Source organism: Cheilinus undulatus, linkage group 4, assembly GCF_018320785.1.
Source record: "Cheilinus undulatus linkage group 4, ASM1832078v1, whole genome shotgun sequence".
Lineage (NCBI taxonomy): Eukaryota > Metazoa > Chordata > Actinopteri > Labriformes > Labridae > Cheilinus > Cheilinus undulatus.
Window position 1 is genome coordinate 42,509,703 of NC_054868.1, and position 14,752 is coordinate 42,524,454.

Genomic DNA, 14,752 nt, shown 5'->3' on the forward strand with positions numbered 1-14,752 from the left:
AAGCTTTTTACCACATTTTACACTAAGCATTGCATGACTACCTCTCAGGCTACAGGTTGGGGAATGTTTAGTGATAATGTCTTAAGATTTTTAATTGAAGACCTGGAGGCAGTGATGCCATTAGGTCTGCTTTTATACAAAAGAACCTGAGTCAAGTCAGGTCAAGTCAGCCATTAGTGAAGAATTATCTGTAACAAATAGGGATGTCTATTCAGATATGAATCACAGCGGTGTGTTCACAGTATTTTCATCAGAATTTTTGATAATGTTGTTCAAAGCACACCAAGTTTCTGTGTCTTCTCTATAAAATACCTCCAGAAAATGTAGCTGTGGCAGTAATGGTTAGGAGAAAGAGACAACACACTTAGAAAATGCCTTCAAAGTAGGTTACCTAGCGGCAAGAGAGTGAAATTTTCCAGTAAAGAAGGTGAGCAGACTAGAGTGCATGTTCAGTCAAGATTAGACACAGATGCTGATTGTATAATGTATGCAATGCCCTTTCTTCTTGGATAATATATGCATTGCCCTTTCACTTGAAGCTGTTTGCAGCCCGTGCTGTAAATGCTTCCTTTGTGAAACGCAAATGAAACAGTTTGATGTTCACTGAAAGTCCTTAGTGTTGTTTTCCATTTCCGTCTACAAAAATTGCCAGTCACTTAGCTTCTCTTTCCACTGCTCTCTTGTTAAAGCAAACACATTCTTGACAGTAATGAGGGGACGAAGGCTCTTTTTCTCCTCGTCTGTCCTCTGGTATCAAGTATAGTTTGCTAAAAGTTACTGCTGTGGCCCTCTCTACCTAATTTTCCACCAAGGGCCTATATGTTTGAGATAAAAGTGGGACTGCTAAGTGGCACATGATTCCAGATAGTCTTTGCTTGAGCGCTGTTACTGTGGAGACGGGACCAGGAATGTGCAGAGGGACGAAGTTGATTGTAGGTTGCTAAATGAAAAACACACTTCCCCTAGTTAAAAGTATGTTGTTCTCTCAGTCCATTAAATCTTTTTAAAGGAGTTTCGGAGGCTGCCTTGTGCAAAGGATGTGCTTCATTGTGTGTTAATTGTTGTCATGTGAACACTCCCATCAATTAGATCTGTACTTTCTTTTCTGGGAGATGTCCTCAGGATTGCAGTGCACATTTTGGCCCCTAAGGAAGGCTGAGGAGTCTATGATTAAACATACATGGCACATGCAACTACAACACCCCTCAGAATTAAGTTCTAGTCTGTCATTTATAACTTAGAGCCAGCAGTGACTATCAGAACTGCCCTCAAACAGAGGTGTATATCATGAATAAGGCTGTGGCATTTATCCACACATATTCAAACATCTTTTCCAGGCACTCTCTCTCTCGCTTTGCTAAATTATGTCAAAAATATAAGAGATACTGACAGGCTTTTATCCTTTTATTCAAATTTTTGCGACCATTTGGGGCATTTAAAGCCAATTTCATGCTGTCTGATACTTGACAAGTGACAGCCCTGACCATAAATAGACTCAGGTAGGGGAAGTGGGTGTACTGAAAATACATTACCTGTCTGTCAAATGATTTGTTCTGTGCCATTGTGGCTGATATACCAATTCTTTTTGTTCTTATTATTCAAGACACCATATTATGTGATAGTGATTCAAACATCATAATTGAATATATCATAACCATGTTGACAGGTTTTGTCTCCCATTTCTGCAGGTTTTCTTCAGCTGAATAGTAATGAGTAGTAAGAGAAGAATCACAGTGTTCAGTTTGTTTGTGACCCTGGCCATCTAACCCTCAAAAGTCTTGGAGGTTGACTAAAAAATCAGGCAACTTTTCTTGATTAAAAATGAAGGTTATTACTTTGTGAAGTAAGGTTTTCTGTGGGATTTAGATAAGAAATTGATGCAAAGGATATACACGCTTTGTTAGGTATTGTTTTTATGTTTGTGTAAATGTATTATTAATGCACTGGTGCATCAGTTTAACATTGGTATCCACTGAAATTTGCCCTGTTTACAGGCATCAGACATTGGCCAAATAATGTGTTATGAACATATGTCATAAGCTTTTGTTTATCATGTGTCCAGCCAGTTTAATGATGGTATCTGCTGCTGAATTTAATAAGAGTTACTTTCACTGGGCAGCTGAAGCCATTTCTTTGACGACCTCTGATCTGCAGAAGTGTTAGGGTTAAGAAGTGTTAGAAAACTTTGGTATTGGTTTTGGCCTTTGGCTACACAACAATGTTGAAAACTCAGCATTAAGCACTTCAGAGTTGATTTAAACTCCTAAGGAGTAATTTTATCTCCATTCTGAGTCATAATGCCTTCAGTGGCAGAGTTATTTTTTTTGATTAGTGTTAGTCCAGCTCTGTAAAATGTTAACTAACCCCAAGATCTGACCACTTCGATTTCAAATCTGGGGGGCTGAGTTTTCCCATCAAGCCCTTGGGCAGTAGGGCAGTTTACTTTACAAACTTTACAAACTTATCAGAACAAATGGCTAACATTTACAGACGATATACTGATTTTCACAGCTAAAATATCAGTTTTAAATATTTGCGGAAATTCTGATATCTGCTGATACTGGTAATTACCTTTTTAAACCAATATCCGCTGACACATGTATAAGACTGAAAATATCCCTATTGTGCATCCCTCCTGAAAATGGTAGTTGGTTGTATCAGGTTATACTGGCATATAAACCAGAGCCAATGTGGATTCAAACCTGCAAGGAGGACTGAAGAATGGTTGTGCTAGCACTGCTAGTGTTAGCCACACTGAGCAAACCTAATAATGCATGACCCATGCAATTTCAAATATATGGGTTTAAATTTTGTTTGTTTTCTGAGTCTTCTCACTTTAAAATCAGTGTATGAATCTGAATTTAAATGCATGTTTAACCAACTTTGAAAAAGGGAGCATCCCTTGTCAGCAAGTTAATTTTTCATCATTTTTGGCAGGAAGAGATGGTGCACAAACCACATTTATGAGCCTAGCAGATTGGCAAAATATCATAAGATTTCCCTTTCATCCATTCCTTCTTGGAGTCTTGTTGTTTCAACAAGGTCACTAGGTACTAGTACTTGGTTGTTCACTTCTCAAAACTTCATTGTTGTTGGTAAAATCGATTATCTTCTAACTGAACCAGGCAAGATGTTTTCCACTGTTTAGAGTTTAGTGCTATAAGCTCACCATCCTTTTTTTCTGTGTTTATCTTTAGAACACCGAAAACTCATGCCTGCACAGAAACTTTACCTTTTAGGTACTGTAAGGATCTCTTGAACCTTAAACCTTGCATCTAGATGTAGTCATGTTTCACCAAAAAGTAGAACTTGTTCTATAAAAGGAGCATGTTGAAGTGGTTAAAAGGTGCCACTATGATGTGTACTGTGATGATTGGTTTGGGTTTATTTTTACTTTAGTACCTTGGGGGAATTGCTATACACATTATGCTCTTGCACTGAAAAACCTCAGATCAAGGCAAGTGTCATTTCTAGTTTCAAATATTTCATTTTACAGTTATAAGACACATTAATAAAACAAGACCAGATAAACATTGTATTTCAAGATATTAAAAGCGAGCAAGAAGGCTGACATTGGCAGAAAGAAGTAAACAGTCTGCAAAAGAAAAAGTATCTTGAGGGTTTTGAACTCGAGTGCACTAATGAATTCACAAAGAATATCTCAACATCCTCCTTAGGTCAGCCTGGGCTGAAGAACACAAAAGGAATATACAGAAAAGTACATTGTAGAAAGCTAGATGAATATGGAGAGAGGTGGGGGGCGATCCAAATGAATGAGGATGAACCCCATGTTCTCCTTTATTGTTATCAGAAGCACATGCAGAGAGCTCTTCAGGCGAGAAGGTGGAGTAACGTCTCCTAAATAATACTGTGATATTGAATCAAGGAGTATTGCTCTGAGGTCTGCTCAAAAGCCTTTGAAATAACGCTGTTCCCAGTAACAATGGAAGCTTTGTATCGTCAGCTAAGTCCCAAAAGCTATCTTGACTGGAATTAATGGGCAATTTTCTTTTTAAAAATGAGGAAAGAAACCCCCATTCACTCATGCATCGCAGAGACGAAACAACTGTATCAAAAGATTTTTTAAAGTCACGTCTCGGCACTCTCGCAGCCAGAGCACAAATAAATGATTTTGATGTTTTCTTAAGGCGTGAGTTTTACTTCAGCTGAAGAAATTTTGAACTCGTCTTCACTGCTGACTATGTAATAGTTCTAGTCCCCACAAAGAAACAAATATGATAGGAGTGCTTTGCTGTACAGAGTATCAGTGTTCTTCTTTGTAAGGCTGCAGAAATAACAGAGCTTGTCTTAAGTATCCTTTTCCCTTGAGCCAGCTGTTAACAGTGATTTCTTCATACCAGTACTGAATGTATACAGCATGCACACTGATGCATGAAGCTGAAATGGCTTACTGACTCAGTCAGCCAGGATATATAGAGAGATAAAGACATGGTTTTTGTGTGTTACTGGATCATCATCATGATAATCTCTCAACCTTGTCCTGATGTATTATGACCCCTATGTGCCCTTGAAGCTAAATGGAGGAATGATAGTGAATCAGAGAGCTGTGCTATTACTGTTCAAAGCAATACACAGAGGTTTGATATGTCTGTTTAAAAGTAAACTCTGCTTTAAATAATGTAAAAGTAATTTGGATTTTAGGCTAAAGTGGAAAAAATGTGTGACGTAAAATAATCAGCTTGGTGAAAATTCAATCGTAGCCTCTTTATGACCTGTTTACAAAGTGGAGATTTAAAAATAGCCTAATGAAACTGGGTCACATTTTTCAAAGTAGATGCATTTGTAGTATTTAATTAATAAAAATAACAGACAGATTTACACGTGTCACTACCAGCTGAATTAACTGATATATATATGCCAAAACATGGAAAGAGAAGGAAATTTTATGGAATATAATCAACATATCAAATCATGGTTAAACTACATGAGCATTGTAGGGATGCTCCTTTGCATTTAATTACAAAGTCAATTAAACCCTCATTTAAATCTAGATGAGTCTACAGTTACAAGAAAACTCAGTATTCTGCAGAATTGATTTAAAATGGCTAAATATGGGATCCCAGTATTTGGTGTCCGTAGCCCAATTCTCACAGCCATTTAGGGCTGTGATATTTACGCTCCTGTGACGTTTTGCCTTCACTATGTATGTCCCCCAGGGGTAATCGGGGGGGACAAAGTGAACCCCCTCTGTGCTGTCTTCAGCGGTAGTAACAGAAGCGTATGGGAGGCAAAAAGGGATCAGCAGACCCAGCAGGGGAGCAGCTCGCTGTGTTTGTATGTGGAGCTCCTGGCATGTCGTGTTGCCCCGCTTTCCCACAGACACACTGCAAATTGACAGGCAAGGACACCAAATATCACGCCATCGCAGTATCAATTTAGAACATTTTAAGGTGTCAAATCTGATGGTGCTCTTGCAGAAATGCACTGTAAAAAGACCTGTAGTTGCTAGGCTGTCCTACACCTCTTACTTTGGCTTTTTGACCAAATTTAAATCATTTACTCATTGATTTGTTAAGAGTAGTTTCATCAAACTGTTAGAAAATATCTTTTACTTTTGATCAGATGTTAGGATTAGTAGCCATTCTTCATGCAGTATAATGGTATGGTGAAAACTGGTGGTTTTGGACTTTTGTGAGTGAAGCCATTAAAATAGAAAATGAATGAAACAATTATTGGTAACAAAATTATCCGTAGTTGTTGTGTTGCCTTACTCTTGGCATGTACTGGATAAAACATGGAAGAAGTCATAGTGGCATAAGTTAATCGGTTTCTCAAGATGCATTTTAAAGCCTTGAACTGGCAGTCCTCGTGTTAGAAATGCCGCCTTAAACTACTTTTGTTCAATCTAGCAACAACAATCTAGCCTTATATTATGCTGTCGCAGTATCAGTATGAATGTCTGAAGATGCAAAAACAACAAAGCTTCTTCATGTTGCTGTCATGGAAGTGCATGGTGAAAACACCTACTAATGTCACCTATTGTTGCCGAGTTTGTGGTCTAACAGTAGCAGTGCTAGCACTACAATTCTTTGGCTTCAGGTTAATGTACACATCCCTGAGCTGGTTACACAGTCCTCCAGTTGGTCAGTTTAACCTGACCTGACCTGAAACAGACAAAACACAACCTTACCTTAATGTACTAGCTCAAAACAGCTCAAAATATTGCATCTGGCAGCTGTTCTGTTTGATATTAACAGCATTATGGCAGTATGGCAGTAGCTGAAGCTGTGGTCCTATGTTACAGATTAGACTCAACTCTTGAATGGTTATCAGGCCTAAAAGAATAACTAGTGTAAGCAACTAGGAGTTCTGATTTCTGATAAGTATGCAATTTTTTTACAAGTTCCTCATCTTATGTCTTTCTCAAGAAACAGGCAAGAAATCATTGTATTTGATAATGAAAACATTATTTAGTAGATCAAACTAAGGCTGAACGATTTTGAAAATAATTGATATTATTTAGACTTATTGAAAATTATTTTACACACATTTCAGTTTAAAGAAATTCTGTAGTTTCGAAATTGCAGTAAGTGATATTGCAGTTTAATCTGAAATTCAATCAATTGCCCAGCCCTACATACAGTAATTATATCTATTTATAACTGTGAAAATTAGGACCAATAACATAACATTTTAGCCCATGCCAATACCAATGCCATAGTTTTTTCATCACTTCTTTTGCTTCAGGATTCCCAACATGCCAACATTTCCGTCCATGTTTGACCATAAAAATAGATCAGTTTGTGTAATTGGTCACTTCTTCTGCCCTGCAGGAATCTCTTATTAGATTCAGTAGTTAGATCCACCAGATACCAGCATAAAACTGATTTACTGTGGTATTTAATATCTATTTATTTCACAGTGGCTGATATAAGTTAACAGCCAATACCCATGTTAAATGCATGTATCAGTGCATCCCTGTGTATAACTGGCTAAGGAAATTACTGCTAGTTCTTTGAACTAGCTCATCAGAAGCAACAGCTTTGAATGGACTCAACGCAACAACTTGATAATAATGGATGTACAAGCCAAGTTATAATTTAATTCAAAGGCATGGAAAAATGTCCTCTGTACTGCAGCATAATGCAAAACAATGATTAAATCAGTGCTCCAGGCATAGCTGTTTGTACACAACAAAAATATTTCTGCCTTGGATCCTACTTGTGATTTTTTTCAATGGCTTCAGACATTATTACCAGCAGTCTTTATATTTTTGAAGCGTGGATCAGATGTCTGTGACCTTTGGGATACTGTGATATTAGGTTGCTGGGTAACAGAACGGCTGGTTTAGGACTCTTTTCTATCGCATCGGGCCCAACAACGTGGATGTGGAATTTGAAGCATTCTGCCAGTGCTGGGGGGGGGGGGGCACACTGAGAAAGTTTATGTAAGCATGTGAGCTAGAGGCCTGAGAAGGCTGAGGAATGTGGGGAAGGGGTGAGCAGAATTAACGGAGGTAGTTCAAAGCAAGCCCCAACTTTTTCAACAGCAGAATGAACAAGGAAGTCTTGGTGCAAGTTTAACTGGCAGCACAGACACAGCGGCCTAAGTGAATGGTTGACAGCCAAATGCAAGCTCCCAGAATCAGAAGAAATGAGGAAATAAGCACAGGAGACAACCTGAATTCTGTGCTCTTTACCTTGTATGATAGTGTATACTATATTTAGTTCTCTATTTTGATTCCTTGGACACCTTGTGACCTGCAGTGAGTAGCTTTAAGCTGCTTTTCCAAAGCAAATTTCACCCTCTTCAAACTGTGGCAAACTGTACCGTCACTGTAAGTTGCAGAAGAATAAAGTCATTGTGAATCTGCACAGGATGTTGCTTTAAATACACTGATTCGTCAAATACCTGCTGGCCTTGATAATTCGTAATCCTCTGGCTGTCTGAAGACTCCAGCACTCTGCCACTGTGCTCAAGTAACTTTGAAGAACAAAGCCAGAGGGAAAAGAAAGGAGCAAGAGGGGGAAGAAAGAAAAAAAGCGGAAAGCAAATCTGGCAGAGGCTCCTGCTCGGTCTGTTTTTCTTTCTCTTGTGGCCTTAGGGCAGCTTTTTTTGCTTCTGACTTAGTGGGAAGGTTAGGTATATGGGATGGGTGTGGCTTCAAAATTCTTCAGATTCACCTTTCATAGGCTTTGTTTGTAACTTTCAGCCACAGGCCATGGCAGATAGCTTTTCATATTCTGTGCTATGTTACAAATGTAGGCTAAAGTTCATGTGTTTAAGCATATGTAGAGATAAATATGAAAACCTAAACCTCTTTGGCTTTGACTGTTAGGCCAAAAAGACCGACAGCAACGTTCCTCCTGCAGCTGTGGTTATGTTCATGTTTCAAGTGCAAAATATGAAGTTATCCCCCGCATGCTGAGAGATAAAAGGTTAAGAACTACGAGCAGAAAGCATGACCCTGCTGAAAGTGGAATTGTTCTGCAACACTGGTGTCAGTCAAACAGACAAGCACTCAAGCATGGACATCTCCCTGGCAGAGGAACAAGAGATGTCTCATACTTTCCTGTTTGTCTATCCTTTTTTCTTTTTGTACTTTGTCTTATAAGCTCACGTGCATGTGCATACATGATCAACTGCACCCTGTCTCCTCGCACCGGCCTGCTCATTCTTGTCGTCTTTATTTAATGCCCTCTTTTCTTTTAATTCCCTCTCTGCAGGGGGGCTGAAACATTTATCCTCCTAACCCTTTGTGTCTCTGCTTTGGATTGCTCACATAAGCTTTGCATTTTAATTTATAGCTAACGTTTGATGTTTCCTGCACATTTTTGTGTTCCAGAATGGATCTTTACTATCCAATGTAGGGTCGTCACAATACCTGAAACTCGCCACAAGATCTAGAATATAAATCCTATCAGTCCACAACAAACAAGTCTGTTTTTATGGATTGTATCGGAGGGTGAAAGATTAAAACTAATGCCCTGTATAATGACTTCCTTTGCATTTAGAAAGTCTACAATGTGCAGTTTCTGTGTAGCTCTTTTTAGGAGTGTCTGTTCTCACAGTGTAGAGTTTGCATTCCAGCTAGCTAACGGTACAGTAGTTGATCTCAGGGATGCATCGGATCATTGTCGGTATCAGCATTACCAGCCCTGTTGGCAAACATCCACACAAATGATGTGGCGTGAACAGATGCCAGCGGCAGATTTTTATCTGTTTTGTTGTATCAATGATGGCATCTTGTTCCCCTAGCTGCTGATTTAGACAAAGGTTTTCCATCAGGCAGAACCTTTTCTGTTTTGTGGTCTAATTTGAGAATATGATGGCATTTTGGGAGTCTATTAAACAAAAGAAGTAATAAAAACCCTGATAGTTGGGAAATACAGACCAGCACCCTGATAGTTGCTCTGCCCATATCTGTGGGTCATTTGTCGTCTTAAATGTTGGAATCTTTTGGAGCCAGCTGCTAGAGCGAGCTCCCATATACGCGGACTGTGGTCCTCGACTCACTGGTCATGGGTTTGAGTCTCAATCCTGGCATTGTTTTCTGTCTGTCCAGTCTATTAAAGACAAAGAGCCCAAGAGCTAATCTGAAAACCAACAAGATTTTTTCCATTAAACCAGTACTTTTACAAGGTTGTTTACTGAAGCATTCAAGCACCATTGAAGCAGGGTGTATTAGTTTGACCAGGTTGCATGGTGCTGCAGTGGTAAGAGCTGTCAGCTCACTGAAGAAGGTTCCAGTCTGGAGTACTCATATTCTCCCCATGTATGCCTGGGTTCTCTCTGAGAACTTGGATGGCCTCCGACAGACTAAAGACATGCTCTTAGGGCAAATTGGCAACTCTAAATTGACCATAGACTACGAGTGTGAATGTGACTGCTTGTTCGTCTCAATGTGACTGGCCGCCAGTCTGGGGTGTACCCTGCCTCTCGCACAGTGACTGCTGGGATTGCCCCCCAGTTTCCACTTGTATAAAGGATGCAGCTTAGGCATTAAATTTGTCTTAAACACCTGATTTTGTGGCAAATATGATACTTACTGGACCAAATTATAACACAGATATCGATACTTCATTTCCGTACCCCACCACCCCAAATTAAAGGCAAGAAATTATTTTGGAATTTGTGTGATTTACTTGTTAAGTTACACCTGTTTCTTTTTCTTATCTTATATTCGACTGGCGTCTTCTTAAGATATTTCTGTAAATAATTTACGAGACCAGACGGCTTTTAGTGTCCCGCTGACTTTTAACACACCTTTTCCACTCAACAGTATCGATTCAGGCATCATTAAGGCCCCGGACCCATGTGACAAGTATAGTTTTGTTTCTTTTGGAAGCCATATAGGAGTTTTCTGCATGGTGTGGTATTCCTTTCCTATGCACTTGTTCTGACGTAGATGTAGTTAAAGTTTTGGTTACTTCTCTGTACGATCAAACATTGAAATAAAGCAGATGGTTTAATGCATGTGGTATTGAAAAGGTAAAAACACGTTGGAATCCTTATATTGCAGGCTGCCGGTAAGACAGACATTATGAAATGCTAATTTTCCCATTAATTTACTCTTAATTTTTGCAAATAGATACCTGTCCTCCTAAAACTTCTGAAAGTATTGTGTACTCTGTGTGTATTTCCAGCTTTAAGCCATTAGTGTGATTATACAAAATCATCTCATTTACATTCCTGATATACCTGCCAATGTTGTTTTTGCTGTGGGACTCCTGGCTTTTAGGAAACATTAGGGAGCTACCTATTTTCCCCCCGCCTGACTACCCTTCTTATTACCTGCCTCAAGCTAAGTTGAGAGAGCCATAATGATGACTAATGACAAGTGAGGATCCCAAGCTGAAAAAAAAAAAGCAGGGACGCTAAAGCAAAGAGGAGGGGCGGGAGAATAAATGAGCTGTGCCTCCTAAACTCCCCTCCCTTGTTAGACTTGAGAATTTTGTGGCAAGTCATCAAGAGTTTTAACTCATCTCTGACAAACTCTGTCATTGCCCAAAGCAAGCAGTTTGACTGGTCTCAGTTACACTCTTTCATTGACATTCATCAAGTTACAGACTGTCAGGAAAGGAGGCAGCGAATAGAAAGCCTATGTAAACTACTCGAACCTTTGAAATGTGCTCTTATTTGGCTCTTATCTGGGCCAGCAGTAACTGGAAGTGTGTAATACAATCATAGCCATTATTGTGAATAGAAGACTTACCCAGCAATGATAAGGGTGTGTCTATACCATGAGTCACTTTTATTATTTTCAGATAATGAAAGCAAATATAGCCATAAATCTCCATTGAACTTATCAAGGTTATACAGCCGTAGCAAATAACCCAGACACAGAAAATGGTTGTTATTATAAAGGTTGTGTTGGTTCGCTTTGTTCGGGAGATGTGTGTGTTTATCAGCCCGCTTTATAGCTTCCTGTTCAAATAAAGGGACCTCAAATACACAAATTGAAGTCACATAATACCCAGCTATTTCATTATCAGCAGCTCCCTCTTTTTTGTGACCTCAGAGGACACTATTTTATTCCTTTATTTTCTACTCTTTTTAAACGAGGTATTGTAAAATCTGGATTATAAGTCACCCATATCACAAAATCTGGTCTTAAGATCACACCTCACCATAATACTCAAGTTTGGGCCACATGTCCCAGAGAAATAAAGATTTTGACATGGCAGTTTATTGTTGAAAATGTATGAAAGTTATTTTAACACGGTTTCAATTTACCTTGAAACACATTCAAATGAAGATTTTGCTACTCCCTTGGCTTTCTAACTTAATTTGGTGGAACAAAAAACCATTAAACTGTGTTCCTGTATGGCAACATTGTGTTTAACTGGTGTAACTGTTGGCAAGGTTGTTGTGCTCAGCCAGTAGAAATGTTGGTAGTTGTGAGGGTTTGCAGCTGCACGTGTGTGGGGGAGCCTTTACAGAGGAGGGCACCATTGTCTGGATGAATTACAATAAAACAGCCTCTTTGCATTATGACTGGTGAAAATGTTACAGTGGGACATCATGGTGACATTTTCTGTTTGTTGCGCTACTAAAGCTGTATAAATATCTTCAGGACCCCGAGACAAATTTCACATGGAAATCTATCATCTTCAAACAGTAGCTTTTACCCCAAACCTTGACTTTTCTTGTCACCACTATGACCACTCTTATGACATATTTTACCATTTAATTGCAAAATGTATAAGCAGCATGCTTTGACTTTCCAGGGCGTGCATAACCAGAAACCCTCATATGGCTGGATACATTTATGACAATGGGTATTGAATACAATAAAATTAGCTCAAAAGCAATAGGAGCATGGATCTGAATATGAGGGTGCAAGAAGCTTTATGCTATAAAGGAGGAGGCTGGGGTGGAGGAGGTGCAGCTTTGCCAGCATCAGCAGCAGCATGGTGCATAGGCATTAAATCAAGCAGGGGTCAGTGAGAAGTACGTCATATTTAAATAGACCGCTGTGTTGAGAGAAAGAGCTGCTGGAGCTGGGAGCTGATAATTGGGATCAGCTGGCCATCAGCTGGTCACGGCTGGGTGTATCATTACTATGTCCTGCATGAACTAACATTAAGCTTCATTTTCCCAAATTGCTCAGCCCTAGTATGGACCCTCATTATACACAGAGAGTTTGAAACAGAATGAGCTATGAACAGCTGAGTGATGAACAATTTTTTTTGTTTCTTGAAATATGCAAATTTGAGGGTTCATCCTTTTAACTCATGAAAAAGTTGTTTGTATCTTTTCACTTGAGAGGTCTCTTCTAGCTGGACACCAAAGTGTAAGGTGATAAGTTAAGCAGTCTAGGACTACTCTGTCCCAGTATCACCCCTGAAAGTGGCCTAAAACATCCCAAAATTGAGAAATATATTTAAATGGTGGATTTCCTAGCTTTTAGCAGTGTTCCATCAAAGCACAAAAGCTGGCAATGTAGAGCAAATTCACCACATCCACTTTTGAAACCTTTACTTACCTTGTATTTACCACAGTTTTGAATACCATAGGCCTCTCACATCCATTCAATGCTTGTTCCCAGATAGTAAAGTGACTGTTCTGTGACATTATTCACCTGCCTCACAGCTGATTGTTTTTCCTACTTTGTGTTTCTGTTTGAAATTTTTCATCCAAAGGATCTAATAGCTATCAGATCTGTAACAACAAAGACATAAAAGTAAAGGAGCTTTGTTTTATGTTGATGAAAAACAGTTAGAGTTGATGATAATGGTCTTATTTGTTAAGTGTTAAATAAAATGCTTTGTATTGTCACTGGAATAGGAACATAATGACTCGTTCTTTATACCACTAACGTTTTGCATCCTTTTCATATGTTGACAGTTTATAGAATAAAAGCATAGAGAATTAAATTCTAAGTGTAAGCACTGTGCAGTATTTTAAAAGATTTAAGCCCATTTAGATCTGCCACTCAGATGATGCTTACTCCAATTTAAGTTAATTTAGTGAAATTGTATGTGACAGCAGCGATTAAGTTATCATCCCAGGAAGATTATAACTGAATCATTAGTTTGCAAATAAACACATTAAGAAACTCTTTCCCCAAGTGAACAAAACAAAAGCATGTCCAAACAGTCGCTCCCCAAAACTGAAATGCCCTTTATCTATGTAAACACACAAGATGGTAAACACGCTCACAGACTTATCCCAAATGTACCTGCTGAGCACCTGGAGAGTGCATGTATGTGAGGTCAGGTGGAGATGAAAAGCAGTAGACCAGACTCTCTCCTGAGAACTTTGTTGTTGGAGTTTGTTGAGAAAGAGCAGAAAAGTAGACATTTCTATATCAACTAGTGTTGACAGATGTCTAAGTCCATTATCTTGATATTGGCTCAAATTACCTTGTAAATTTTGGCACATGAGAAATTGTCAAAAATTCCAATATTGTGCGTCCCTACTACTCACCATCAGAACTGTGACACAGCCGCCTGCCACTAGTAGCCTCTGTAGTTGTGAATGAGTACTGCCTTGCTGTCACAATGCTTTACTCCAATGTCTACAACCACTAAGTGATAGCATCAATAGCAGCTCATGGGAACAGTGCAGTTTAGCCATATTTTGACCTAGAAAATGGGGTAAAGATGTCCAGCGTCCATGTCAGAATATGGTCAAATATAATTAAGGTATTAAGTGACAGTATTTTGCACAGGGATGTGGCTGTTAACCTGCAAAGAGGATCAAAGGCTAGTAGTGTTAGCAATGTTATCTTTAGCCACATTCTGCAAACCAACTTTGCATTGTTACGGTTGTTTTACTATTGCAATGGAAAGTTGGTTTACAGAATGGGACTTCAGACCAGTCGACCTCTTGTCCTTTCAATTTGCATTTGTTTGGATGATAAATTACCCACAACATCACTATTTTTTACTTAAAAGTAGAGATGCACTGATTGTGAAAATTAGGGCCAATACTGACTCCAAATTTGAGCATAATTTAGCCGATGCCGATGCTGATGCTGATGTTTTTTCATCACTTTAAAATTTTGGCCTAAGATCAGTAGTATGCCATTATGTTTGTTGGCTTACTAGAAGTTTAACCATTTATTTAGCCAATCACACACATCCCTTGATAAAATGTTTCCCACTAGTCTATATGGAAAATATTTAAAATCTTATCCAAACATTTCTTTTTCAGAAGAAAATCAGACAGGAAGTAGTTACCTATATATGGCTAAAAATGCATCAGCTTTAAAAATTAGGGCTGATACTCTTATTTAATATAACAATGTAGCCGATGCTGATGCTTATACCAATGCATTTTTCTT

General features: G+C 38.8%; 1 protein-coding gene across 7 annotated transcripts in view; it reads left to right on the forward strand.

Annotated features, from left to right (window-relative positions):
- fat1a (FAT atypical cadherin 1a) overlaps positions 1–14,752 on the forward strand; it is a 120,280-nt gene that overhangs the window by 11,940 nt on the left and 93,588 nt on the right. The gene's annotated exons all lie outside the window — the stretch shown is intronic.